The sequence below is a fragment of the Zootoca vivipara genome, chromosome 7, assembly GCF_965207765.1.
Source record: "Zootoca vivipara chromosome 7, rZooViv2.hap1.1, whole genome shotgun sequence".
Lineage (NCBI taxonomy): Eukaryota > Metazoa > Chordata > Lepidosauria > Squamata > Lacertidae > Zootoca > Zootoca vivipara.
This window is the reverse complement of record NC_142590.1, coordinates 53,058,365-53,068,897: the sequence shown is the minus strand read 5'-3', so window position 1 is coordinate 53,068,897 and position 10,533 is coordinate 53,058,365. Positions and strand designations below refer to the sequence as shown.

The 10,533-nt window shown below is 45.7% G+C and overlaps 1 protein-coding gene across 5 annotated transcripts in view; it reads left to right on the top strand.

Moving 5' to 3' along the window:
- Positions 1-1,089: 1,089 nt before the first annotated feature.
- USP49 (ubiquitin specific peptidase 49) overlaps positions 1,090-10,533 on the top strand; it is a 47,306-nt gene continuing 37,862 nt past the window's right edge. For all 5 annotated transcript variants that reach the window (XM_035121763.3, XM_088674251.1, XM_060277055.2 and 2 more), the window contains exon 1: positions 1,090-1,151. The gene's annotated coding sequence lies outside the window, so the exon portion shown is untranslated. The remainder of the gene's footprint in view (positions 1,152-10,533) is intronic.

The following is a 10,533-nucleotide window of genomic DNA, read 5'->3' as shown; positions in this document are numbered from 1 at the left end:
CCTTCCTGACGGTAAAACGAGGAAGAACCCCCCCCAATAATATCTGTTTAAATTATATATACTTTAAAAAGTGGCAAGTTTCACATTTTGACGCTGTGGGTTCCTTAGCCCGGTTTCTATTGCGGCGCTTGGAGCAGCCCGCGAAGCAAAAGGCGTTCCAGCCGGACATGCGCCTGGAGAGGGAAACGGGGCTCAGGATTCGGCCCCTGCTCCGCGTGGCGTCCGCCAGGCAATGACCCTGCGGGGCCGCGCGCACGCTGCGTGTGTGTATACACGTGTGTTTACACATTGGGCCATGTGAACGTGCCAGCTACTGCCCCTTCCCTTGTCCCGGGAGGCCGTCGCGGAGCAGCGACATTCGCGAGGCTTCTCTTCCCTGTCCCTTGCAAGCCCTCAGCCCCGCTGCGAGATTGGAGCTCCCCGGCCAGGCCCTCCGCAATGCTCCGGAGAGGCGGGCGGGCGGGCGGGCGACCGACGAAATGGGGTCCTGCGTCTTTAAGAGCCCCTTTGTCTCTGAAACATCCTTATTTACCCTCCTGTGATTCAACCAAACTTAACCCCCCTCTTCCTCCCCCCGCGATTCACAAAGCCTACGGATGTCACAACTCCGGGGGCGGAGCTAACGTATTCCCCGGACCCTCCTTCCGAGACTCCGCTTCTGGTTTTTATAGGATTTGGTTAACTTCCGCAAGTGCCGTAAACTAGCAGTTCGGGGAAACAAGAGACGCCAAACGCGTCCGCTTTAGCTGCCACGCCGTTAGGGCGAACTGTTCCGAAGAATCTTCGGGTTCTCGGAAAAAACGAAAAACAACAACAACCACCCAACACAATCTGACGCGTCACTAGCGTAAATCAGTGAGAGGGTTCCCGCTCTTTCGTGTTACGTAGATGACGCCGAGAAGAAAAGGAACCGTCCAAGAAAACTCTCGGGAGCCCCCTTGCGCAGGTAGCGTAAACGTGCTCGCTGAATGGCGACTAGTCGTAGGGCGGCCCAAGCCGGGGGTGGGAAGGAAATAGTGTCTGGCGGGCGGTTCAGCCAACGGCAGCGCGGGGCGGGGCGAGCTCGGCGGCCAATGGCGGTCGGGGGGCGTGTCAGGTACCGGTTGGGGTGTCTCGCGCTTGGTGACAGCTCGCGCGTGCTGATGATGGCGGTAAATAAAGGGGCCGGAGGGGGGGAGGGGGCTTTACCCCCTTGGGGGCTCAAACCCTAAATGTGGGGGAAGTGAAAGACCCACACCTGGGGTGGAGAGGGGTGCTTCATGTGCGGCCCAGGGAGGCTGAGGGTGGAGGGGGGGCTTGACCCCCGATTTGGGGTGGGAGGTTTGAGGGGGCTCCACCCCTTTGGGGCTCAAATTCCATATTGGGGGTGGGGGTTGTGCTGCTTTAAGCCCCTCCTTCCTGTTTGGAGGGAATTTCACCTCCCCGCCTGGCCAGGCCGACGGAGGGGAATAGGTCTTGACCCCTAAGCAGGAGAGGGGCTGGAGGAGGAATCCCCCCCCCGAGCCAGATGGGAGGTTGCGCGCACCGAAGGGGAGGCGGGCATGGACCTCTTGTTGGGGAAAGAGGTCCAGGGAGCTTGCCCTGCGTGAGGGCAGAAAAGGGCACCAACCTTACCAACTGGGGAAAAAAGGAGAGCGGCTGTGACAGGATTTGCCGCCTGTGGCTGAACAGGCAAAGGCAGCAGCCAACTAACTGGTTTTTTAAATGCTTGAGCCAGACTACCTCGATTGGAGAGACACGGGGTTCTTGTACAGTCTGAGCGCTAGGGGTATATCAAGCCCTTGTGGTTGGACAGGGGGAACCTGAAGGCTCAGACAGAGAAACAATAGCGAAAAGAAACCCAAGGGTTGGGAGGACTTAGTCAGGAACAATTTAGAAATTAAAGTTGTAGATACCCTTAAAAGAAGGGAAGAGGAAATTAAGGGCTGGTGTGTATGGTATAGCTGCTGAGATCTAAGACAAGAAGCTCCCCATCTTAATGCTTGTGAAATGAATAGGGCCCTTAATGGCTAGAAAGCAGCAGCAAGAGAGTTAGAAGTTTGAGGATGCCAGACTTGGAACAAGGATTGTAGTGAGGAATATTACATTGTTGCGGGTGCTAGCACAGGCAGCGTGGAAGAGAGCTAAAATAACGATGGGCAAGCAGGGTGGTGCACGTTGGTATTGCTAAGCTGCGTGCAGTTCTTTGTTTACTGGAAGATGCTTAGGTGGTTCACTTCAAGTGTGATGTTTCTAACTTCTTTTTTCAGAGCATTGTGCTCTGACCCGCATTGATCTATTATCACTTAATCCCACAGCATTTCCTTCCCTCTGCTCCAAGTTAAGAACATTAGTATGAAATCTGTTTGAGAGAAAGCATTGTACTAAAGTACTTTTGAACTAGTTTTCGTTGTTGGTTTGATTATGTGTAGCAGTGGAAGAAGTTGTTCCAAGGAAGGAACACTATGATGGAACTTGGGTGTCCCTGGAGTTAATGCAAATGAGAACACTTAGCCTTACGGGATGCTTCCAGCTTTTGTAATACGGGTTAACTCATTTGCAAACACTGGTTGTCACACAGCAACTATGCTATTGAAGTCAGTGCTGTTATGCTGCCCTGGCATGCAAAAAGAATGGGATGCTGAAGATAATGATTTTCATAGAGTGCTGTTCTCTCTCCTTTTATAAATAAATTGTATATATTACCACATTAAAGTTAAAGGAAGGTTTTACATGCTTTAAAAAGCATTTTTATTGAAAGCATCAGTACATGTGAAAGAATGTTAAAAGTCTGTTTTATGTTACATTAACTAGTTGTTTTGCCAGATGAGCATGATCTTGTAGGGGGAAAGCAGCTAGTGAGGAGCTGTGTGTCTCATGCATACTTAAAGATTGCAGTGTTAAGCCTGAGGTTCTTGCTATTTCAGAATGTTTTGGTTCTTTGATCTTTGAGAGAAGGAAGTAAGTCTTTTTGTTTACTTCATCAAAGTTTTCCATTTTTCTACCCCCCATTGTTAGTGGAAAAAGGGGTGGGGCTAAGTATTAACTTTAAACTAGGTGGTTTGTTAAATGATGTTTAAAAAATAAGAGATGTCAAGTCGGGCATCTCTAGTTCCTTTTAATGTTCCTAAGCCTTTTGAGAAGCTTTGTGTTTTTCTTTGGTTGTGTTAACTCCAATTTTATTGTGAAGAAACAAGTTTTATCCCTCCCCCCAAAAAGCAAGTTTGAATTTCATGCTAAAATGCTGGAAACTTTCAATCACACACACAAAAAAATTAGTAATATTTGTCAACGAAATTTTTAATGTTTGAAATCTATTTTCTCCAGTTTATTTAGAACTGAAATGTTTGTAGGATATAGGTAGGAAAATGTTTTATTTCTAAATAAAGTGCAGAATGTGAATGTACCATGTTTTTAATGATACATGTTTTTTCCTTGCCCCATTACTAATCTGAAAAATAAATAAATCAGGATTTCATGTTATGTTCGTATCTATTCAAAATATATAGAAAAATAAGGGATATCAAACATAATAATTTTACATAGATTCATTTTTAGGTAGTCTTTTAAAAGGCTATAACAGCAAATACATTTTAATATAATTTCAACTTATCAAATTTAAGTTTAGTTCTATCCCTTACCCCATATCAACTCATTTAAAATCTAAAACTTTTCTTATATAAACCTCCCTACCACATTATACAGAAATAAAGGAGTCAAAACATAGAATATGGACTTTAAAAAATATAGTTTTGTTAATTTACAAAAAATAAATCTCCAACTGTTTTTCATTTCTTTCTCTTTTATTCCTGTAAAATAGTTGGCTTTACCTGTGAGTCATTTGTATCATTGGCTAAACTTCTGTGACATAAAAAAAACACCTTGAATTGCAGATAAGAGGTTGCCTGATAAAGGAAGTTAAGCACTCAAGGAAAAGAAGTGAAAACAGAAGAATCTGGGTTTTAATGTTATCAGGGACATGTAAGAAGGAATTGGCAGGAAGCAGCACAGAGGTGCCCGCCTCCCCCCCAATAATTTGACAGTCCTATTAATTTTAAAATAACTTAAATAAAATAACTGTCTGACTATATATCACCCAAACATTTGTTGAGCAGTTGTACCCCATAATATTTTAGAAGAAAAACCTAATATAGCCTAACAAACCGAAGGAACTTGATGCTGTTTAATGGGAAGAAGCAAGCAGGACTGCATTTGCAATGTACTCCTGAGTTTCCCCAAGGGTGTTCTGTCATCTTTTGATAGCAAGAAAATGCTTCAACATCTGCACATGTGCTCTTGTTGGGAAGGGATGTGGAAAAGACTGAATTTAGATTAAACCAATTAGACTAAATGTTTCTGTCATGCTTTTTGGCTTCTATTTTAAATACCAGTATATTAAAACCTACAGAAAGCAGCTTGCTATCTACGGTAGAACTGAATTAATATTGCCAGTTTTAGGTGCCCATGTGACTAGGCCTCTAGGATTATTTAAGCCCTACCTTGGTGATTAAAAGCTTGTTCAGTATATTTCCTTACTTCCTGAATAACCAGGTTAGGGCACTGGGAAATTTCTATAAAATGGGTGTTTTCTAGAGCTGGACTAACAGCACCAAAAGCCCATGGTAGACAAGATGTGGAAGATCTCTCCACTTCTTTCTTCTCCTTAAACAGTCACAGGGAGATTTTAATTCTTCCCCCAATGCCATTTTCATGGATTAAATTATCCCCCCCACCAAAAGGTGCTATTTGCCCACTGGGGAGAACATACATGTGTGTTTTGCCCAGTGGGGAAGTAGCAGCTTTGTGTGTGTGACAATTTGAGTTTGCAAAAACAGCATGAGTGGTTAAAACCTCCTTCAATGCTGTGGCCCTTATCAAATGCTGCCAGCACCCCCCTCCAGTTGCTTTTAATCAAAAAGGCAATGGCAGGGGGCGTGAGTACAGATATCTCACATCTCACCTAGTTTAGTCCTGCAAGTACATGTACATGTATTGTGTTGCCTTCTGTGTATATAAAAATTGACATTATCAAAGGATCATACCATGAAATTTTAGATATAGTTCCTATATTTAAGATACTAAGGCAAACTTTGCTAACCTGGTGTCTTCAAGATGTTTTGGACTACAACTTTAATTAGCTTCAGCCAGCAGAGCTGTGCTAACTAGGATTGATGGGAGTTGTAGTCCAAGACATTTGAGGGTACCCAGGTTGGGGAAGAGTCTGTTGAAGAGCCCAGATGTTGAAGGCCTCTTGCAAGAAAGCCAGCATCTTGAACTGCGTTGTGAAAACAACAGGCAGCCATAATTGTTCTTCACATTGTTATAAGCAGTACCTACATAAGGACACTCTACGGCAGGCATCCCCAAACTTCGGCCCTCCAGATGTTTTGGACTACAATTCCCATCACCCCTGACCACTGGTCCTGTTAGCTAGGGATCATGGGAGTTGTAGGCCAAAACATCTGGAGGGCCGCAGTTTGGGGATGCCTGCTCTACGGGCTCTTGGGTACCTCATAAGGGTTTTTTTCTTATAGCAACATGTTGATACAGCATGTGTCTAATGACTCTTCCACATCAAGACAAAGGCTGTCATATTCCATTCCAGCTGTAACTTCTGAATAGCCTTTAATAATAATGATTCATCATACACTTAATTAAATCACTTCAGTAACCTTGTGTGGTTATATGTTAATAGTTACTAGGTCTAAACTGGAGAGAACACATTTCAGTTTTGTGCCCATGAGTGCGATTGGTGAAAAGTCTTCAAGGCTGCCACAGGAACCTAAAGATTTAGCAGCACCCAAAATCCCCACACACATGAATTACTAAGGGAGGACAAAGACTATCAATAATGGTGTGCCCTGGGACTTCTTAATTGGGGTAGGGGCTTTGCCAATCAGTAATTAGATTTCTTACTTGGATTTCACTTCAATCTGTTCATCCTTTCCCAGTCCTCACTAGCAATCAGATCCTATATAAGAACCATGATTTTAAGCCCAAGTCTTGGGCAAACTTGGATGGTTTGAAAGCTCAGAGTACTATATAAGCACAAAACAATAATAAATAACAATCATAGGGAGCCAGGACTGGCACACTCACTCAGCAAGTGGATGCCCTTTCCATTCCCCAACCTGACTGTTGTTAATCCATGTTGTTAATCCATTCTGGAAGTCCGGTCTTAAACAGAAACCATTATTAAACCGAGGCGCACTTTTCCTAATGAGGCCTCCTGCCGCCGGTGCTCTTCCACCGTTCGGCTTCCGTTCTTAGACGAAGGTTTTGCGGAGTTTGTAAACCAAATAGTTTGTAAACAGGGCTGTTCTTAAACTGAGGTACCACTGTATAGGATGGATTTGCAGTACAGATTTAATGTAGGAGCTACCTGTGCAGTATTACAATTTCAACCTCTAAATATGAAGCTGCAGTGGAGGAGAGATGAAGAACTCTCAATTTCCCCCCTGTAATTTTCTGGTGGTACACTCCATTTCACTTTAGCTTAACTGTAAACATTGACTGTCTGTTGCCTGTCAGTCCATAAGCTTCCATAGCTACTGGCTGAACTGCTGTGATGTTACAGTAGCCTGGAGGAGAACTGGATAGGCATGGAGATTAGTGGAGACTGAAAGGAAGGTTGAAAGGAAGTACCAGGTCCTAAATATAATGGATTTGGGGGCAAAGGGGGGCAGTGAAAACAGCAGAAAGCAGAAGGCATAGAAAAGAAATGTTGGAAGCAGGGGGACTAAGAGAACGATGATGAGAGCAGGCAATATGCTTAGGGAAGTGGGGACTGATGAAATTTTACTAAAAGGTCAGTGGGTGGAATCCTCCCTACCCCCATCTCCATTGTGGATTCAGTTGCTATGATAACACAATATTCTGGTGGAAGCTATTTCACATGGAGAAAGGCACAGAAAGAATTATGTTCTTTGGATGGGAATGGATATTGGAAAGGCAAAGAGGACTGTGGAGACATCCATATTTCTGAGTAACTAGCTGTGGATGAATTAGCCCCAAATTTAGAAGAGTTCCAAAAATCTCAATTATAGTATTAACTTCTCTAACCTTCATTTGTTTGGGAAATGAGTGTATGTGAGTTTTCGATGTGCTGTACTTGAGGCAAATCTGAAGAGTTCCAGGTGAGGAAGTAGAATTGAGATGGTTCAATATATAATTTTGCGGCGAGAGTGAAGCTGGATGCAGTGAGAGTAAAACAGGCTGTGTGCTGTACATGCACATGCAATTCTTTTAAAGCAGCTGACACAGGAGGAAAAGAAATTTCACTAATCATTGACCAAGCGCCAACTTGACAATGCATGTTCTTGGGAAGAGTACCGTTGCAGGCCCTGTATACAGTATATCCAGACGGTAAGCAGAAGTTGATGCCTGACCAAAAGGAGAGGGGGGAAAGCATAGAGGCGTGGAGGAGGCAGAGCCCCAGCAGCCCATTCTCAGAGAAAGCATTCCTTCCAATGTTTCATGGGCTTCAACTAATACTAACTTGTGAAATGTTTAGCAAATATGTAGTAAATGATAATGTACTACACCACGGGTGTCAAACACAAGGCCCGGGGGCCTAATCCGGCCCGCCAGACCTCGTCATGTGGCCCGCGTAGCCGCCACCGACAATAGCCGCTGACAGTAGTTCTGGAGCCTGCAATTGGCCGAGGGTCAAAACCGGGGGCGGAGCTGCAGGCGGAGGCCGGGGCGCTGGAGCCGCGCTGACGGCCTTGGCCAGGGAATTTCAATTTCGAATGAGGCTGAGGGAGGCGGTGGCACAGCGGCCAGACGGGGAAGTGAGATGCAGGAGGAGGAGGAGGAAGCCCACCGAGGAGGTAAGAAAGCCCTACAGGCGCCACCGGCAAAGTTGGTGCCAGGACGGAGCAGCGCTGGATTTTTGGGGGGGCGGGCTTTGCTGTTGTCTCCGAGAGCGAGTGAGGCGGCACTGGGGAGCTGCTGCCCGCCGCTTCCCTTCCTCTCCTTGGCTGCATCCGGGAGGTGGGCGAGTGAGCGGGCGAAAGGGACGCGGAGTGAGCCTGAGGGGGAAGTAGGCGAAGCGCAACAGTCGCTCTCTTGATGGAGCCGGGTTTCTCTTCCCTCTTCCCCCGTTTTCTCCTCATAGACACTCGGGAGGGTGCCTGGCTTTTGCTCTGCCCCCCACCCCGAGCCGCCCTTTGGCTTCTCAGTTCCGGTGGAGCTGCTCCCCGGGGGGCGGCCGGGAGGGAGGCGGCAACGACGGCACGGGTTCCTGCTCTTCCCGCTCTGCCGCCGCCTCCTCTCAGCCCCTCGTGATGTAGGGCTCCAGATGGAGTCGCCTCGCGGTTTGAGTAGGTGGGAGGGGATTTGGGGGGGGGAGGTTTTCAAGCCTCCTCTGCCTGCAGTCCCGGTATGGAGAGGCGGCGGCAAAGACGACAACAGCGCGGGTGGGGGGAAGAGCAGCTCTGAGGCGAAGATGCACGTCCGCTGGGGCTGCCGCCACCTTCCTCCTCGGGAAATCCGCTGCCCTCCCTCAGCGCGAGGGGAAGGGACTCTGGCGCTGAGGAGGGAGGATGCAAAAGCAAAGCAGGGAGTTGGCGCTGCACCGCATGTTCCTGCCCCTCTCCAAAGCATGGGGTGGGTTGCAGCGTGTGGCATCCTGCCTAGCGGGGTTTGGGTGTGTGCAGGGCGGGAGAGGGAAGCCCTCTTTCCATATGCAGGTTTTTAATCCCAGCAGTGGCTTTCTCCTTCCTGCCGAAGGTTTAGTTGAGCCCCCCCCCCCCCGGAAGCCGTCGATCCCCACCTTTTGTTCAAATTTCCCTCGTTTACATCCCCTCCCACACACGCGCCACGACGCAGGAATGTGATCCGCGTGGGGGCGGGAATGAGCTTACATTATTACAAAAAACAGTAATAATTGAATGCAGTGACAATAATTTATGATAATAAAGAGTGGACACATAGTCCTACAGACACAACCGGCCCTTTGAGGGTGACCAAACTGCTGATGCGGCCCCCGATGAATTTGAGTTTGACACCCCTGTACTACACTGTTAGGTTGTTGCCAAGGTTTCTGGAGGTTGATAAACATACTTTTGACAGGTTGCCTAACTTTTTTGAAGCATTAGCTGGATGTTTTTAATAATTGGTAGAAGGAATTGTCTTATGCTTTATGTGAGCTAGTGTCCTGTTAGCAAGGCTCGCTGGGGCTTGGCTTGAATGGCATTTGCAACTGATGTAGCTTCTTTGAGGGTCCTGTGGTAGAAAAATGGGATCTATTTACATACCAAATCCTTCATTTGGTCATTTGAAATTCCTTTAGCATACCCTTATTGACCCTAGCAGGGTTTTGCTGCTTTTTCTTTTTAATTAGGTGTTCACTGAACACCTCTTCATACAATAATCTAGGCACATTGTCAGCTCATCTAAAGGTAATGGGCATGCACACTCAAGTACTAGAGAAAGGATGAAACCCTGAATGTGCTGAAAGCCAAACCTTGTTTTGGTAGTTAGAGACAAGTTTCTGACCAAGGATTTGGGGCGAGAGGTGGGGGAACCACACACAAGCATTTCAAGCTGCTACAATATACCCAGGTGGTTATGTGAACAAAGGTCCTTAATTGTAAGCTATTTTTACTAGCTATGTTAGAGGCAAGATATTTTAAGAATGGTTTAAAATAATTAAATTGGCCAGGATAGCTTAAAGGGGCCTTTTTCCCTTGCTTGATTTTAAAATGTAGATGCAGATATAGTTTTCAAAATATATTTAACCATGTACCATAAGGACTTCTGTGATAAGTCACAATTCTCTTAGAAGTGGTGGATCTTATTCAGCAAACATAGTGGAATGGTATTATTGCTGCTGCAGCTGAATCAGGTTGAGCTGGCAATACAGTAGATACATTCCAAGTTGCATCTAGTTCTCAGCCTGCAGCTACCGTATACTGTGCATACCCAATATGCTTCTGCCTGCATTGCAAACAAACAAACAAGAGTAGCAGTCAGAAGTTGCTTAAGTGTATGTAGGTACTATGATTGCTTCTGCCAAAGAATGCAGAAGACTAGGAACATCACAGATTGAAACATGCACTAAAACTGTGCCGTTTTTTTGAAATATTTGCCTTCATTGATCATTACAGTGGTGTATCTGTTGTTTCACATAATTTCAGTTAAAATTGTACTGTTGAGTGACAGCGTTTGCTACTTTCTGAATTAATCTAAGTCTCCATTTTAATTCATACTGATTGTATGCTTTCACATTTAGGAATTACCCCCCCCCCCTTCCTATAGTATCACATTTAATGGTTTCATTGTATAAGTATCCTGTGGACAATGTACAGTAATTAGGTTTTTATGGAATCAGATTTTGCTGCTTCCTTTTACTTTTGCACACTCTTTGGGCAGGAAAAGCTTTGACTGCTAGAGAATTGTGCATCACATTTTAAATTAAGTCTAGCCTCCTCAATTCTTTCTGAAATGTGATCATGAAGTGTTAAGATAACTGTTGTAGTTTTTGCTTTGTGAATGGGTAAAAACTTAACATGTTTGTTCTGTGTTCTCTGGTAGCTACCGTGTTTCCCC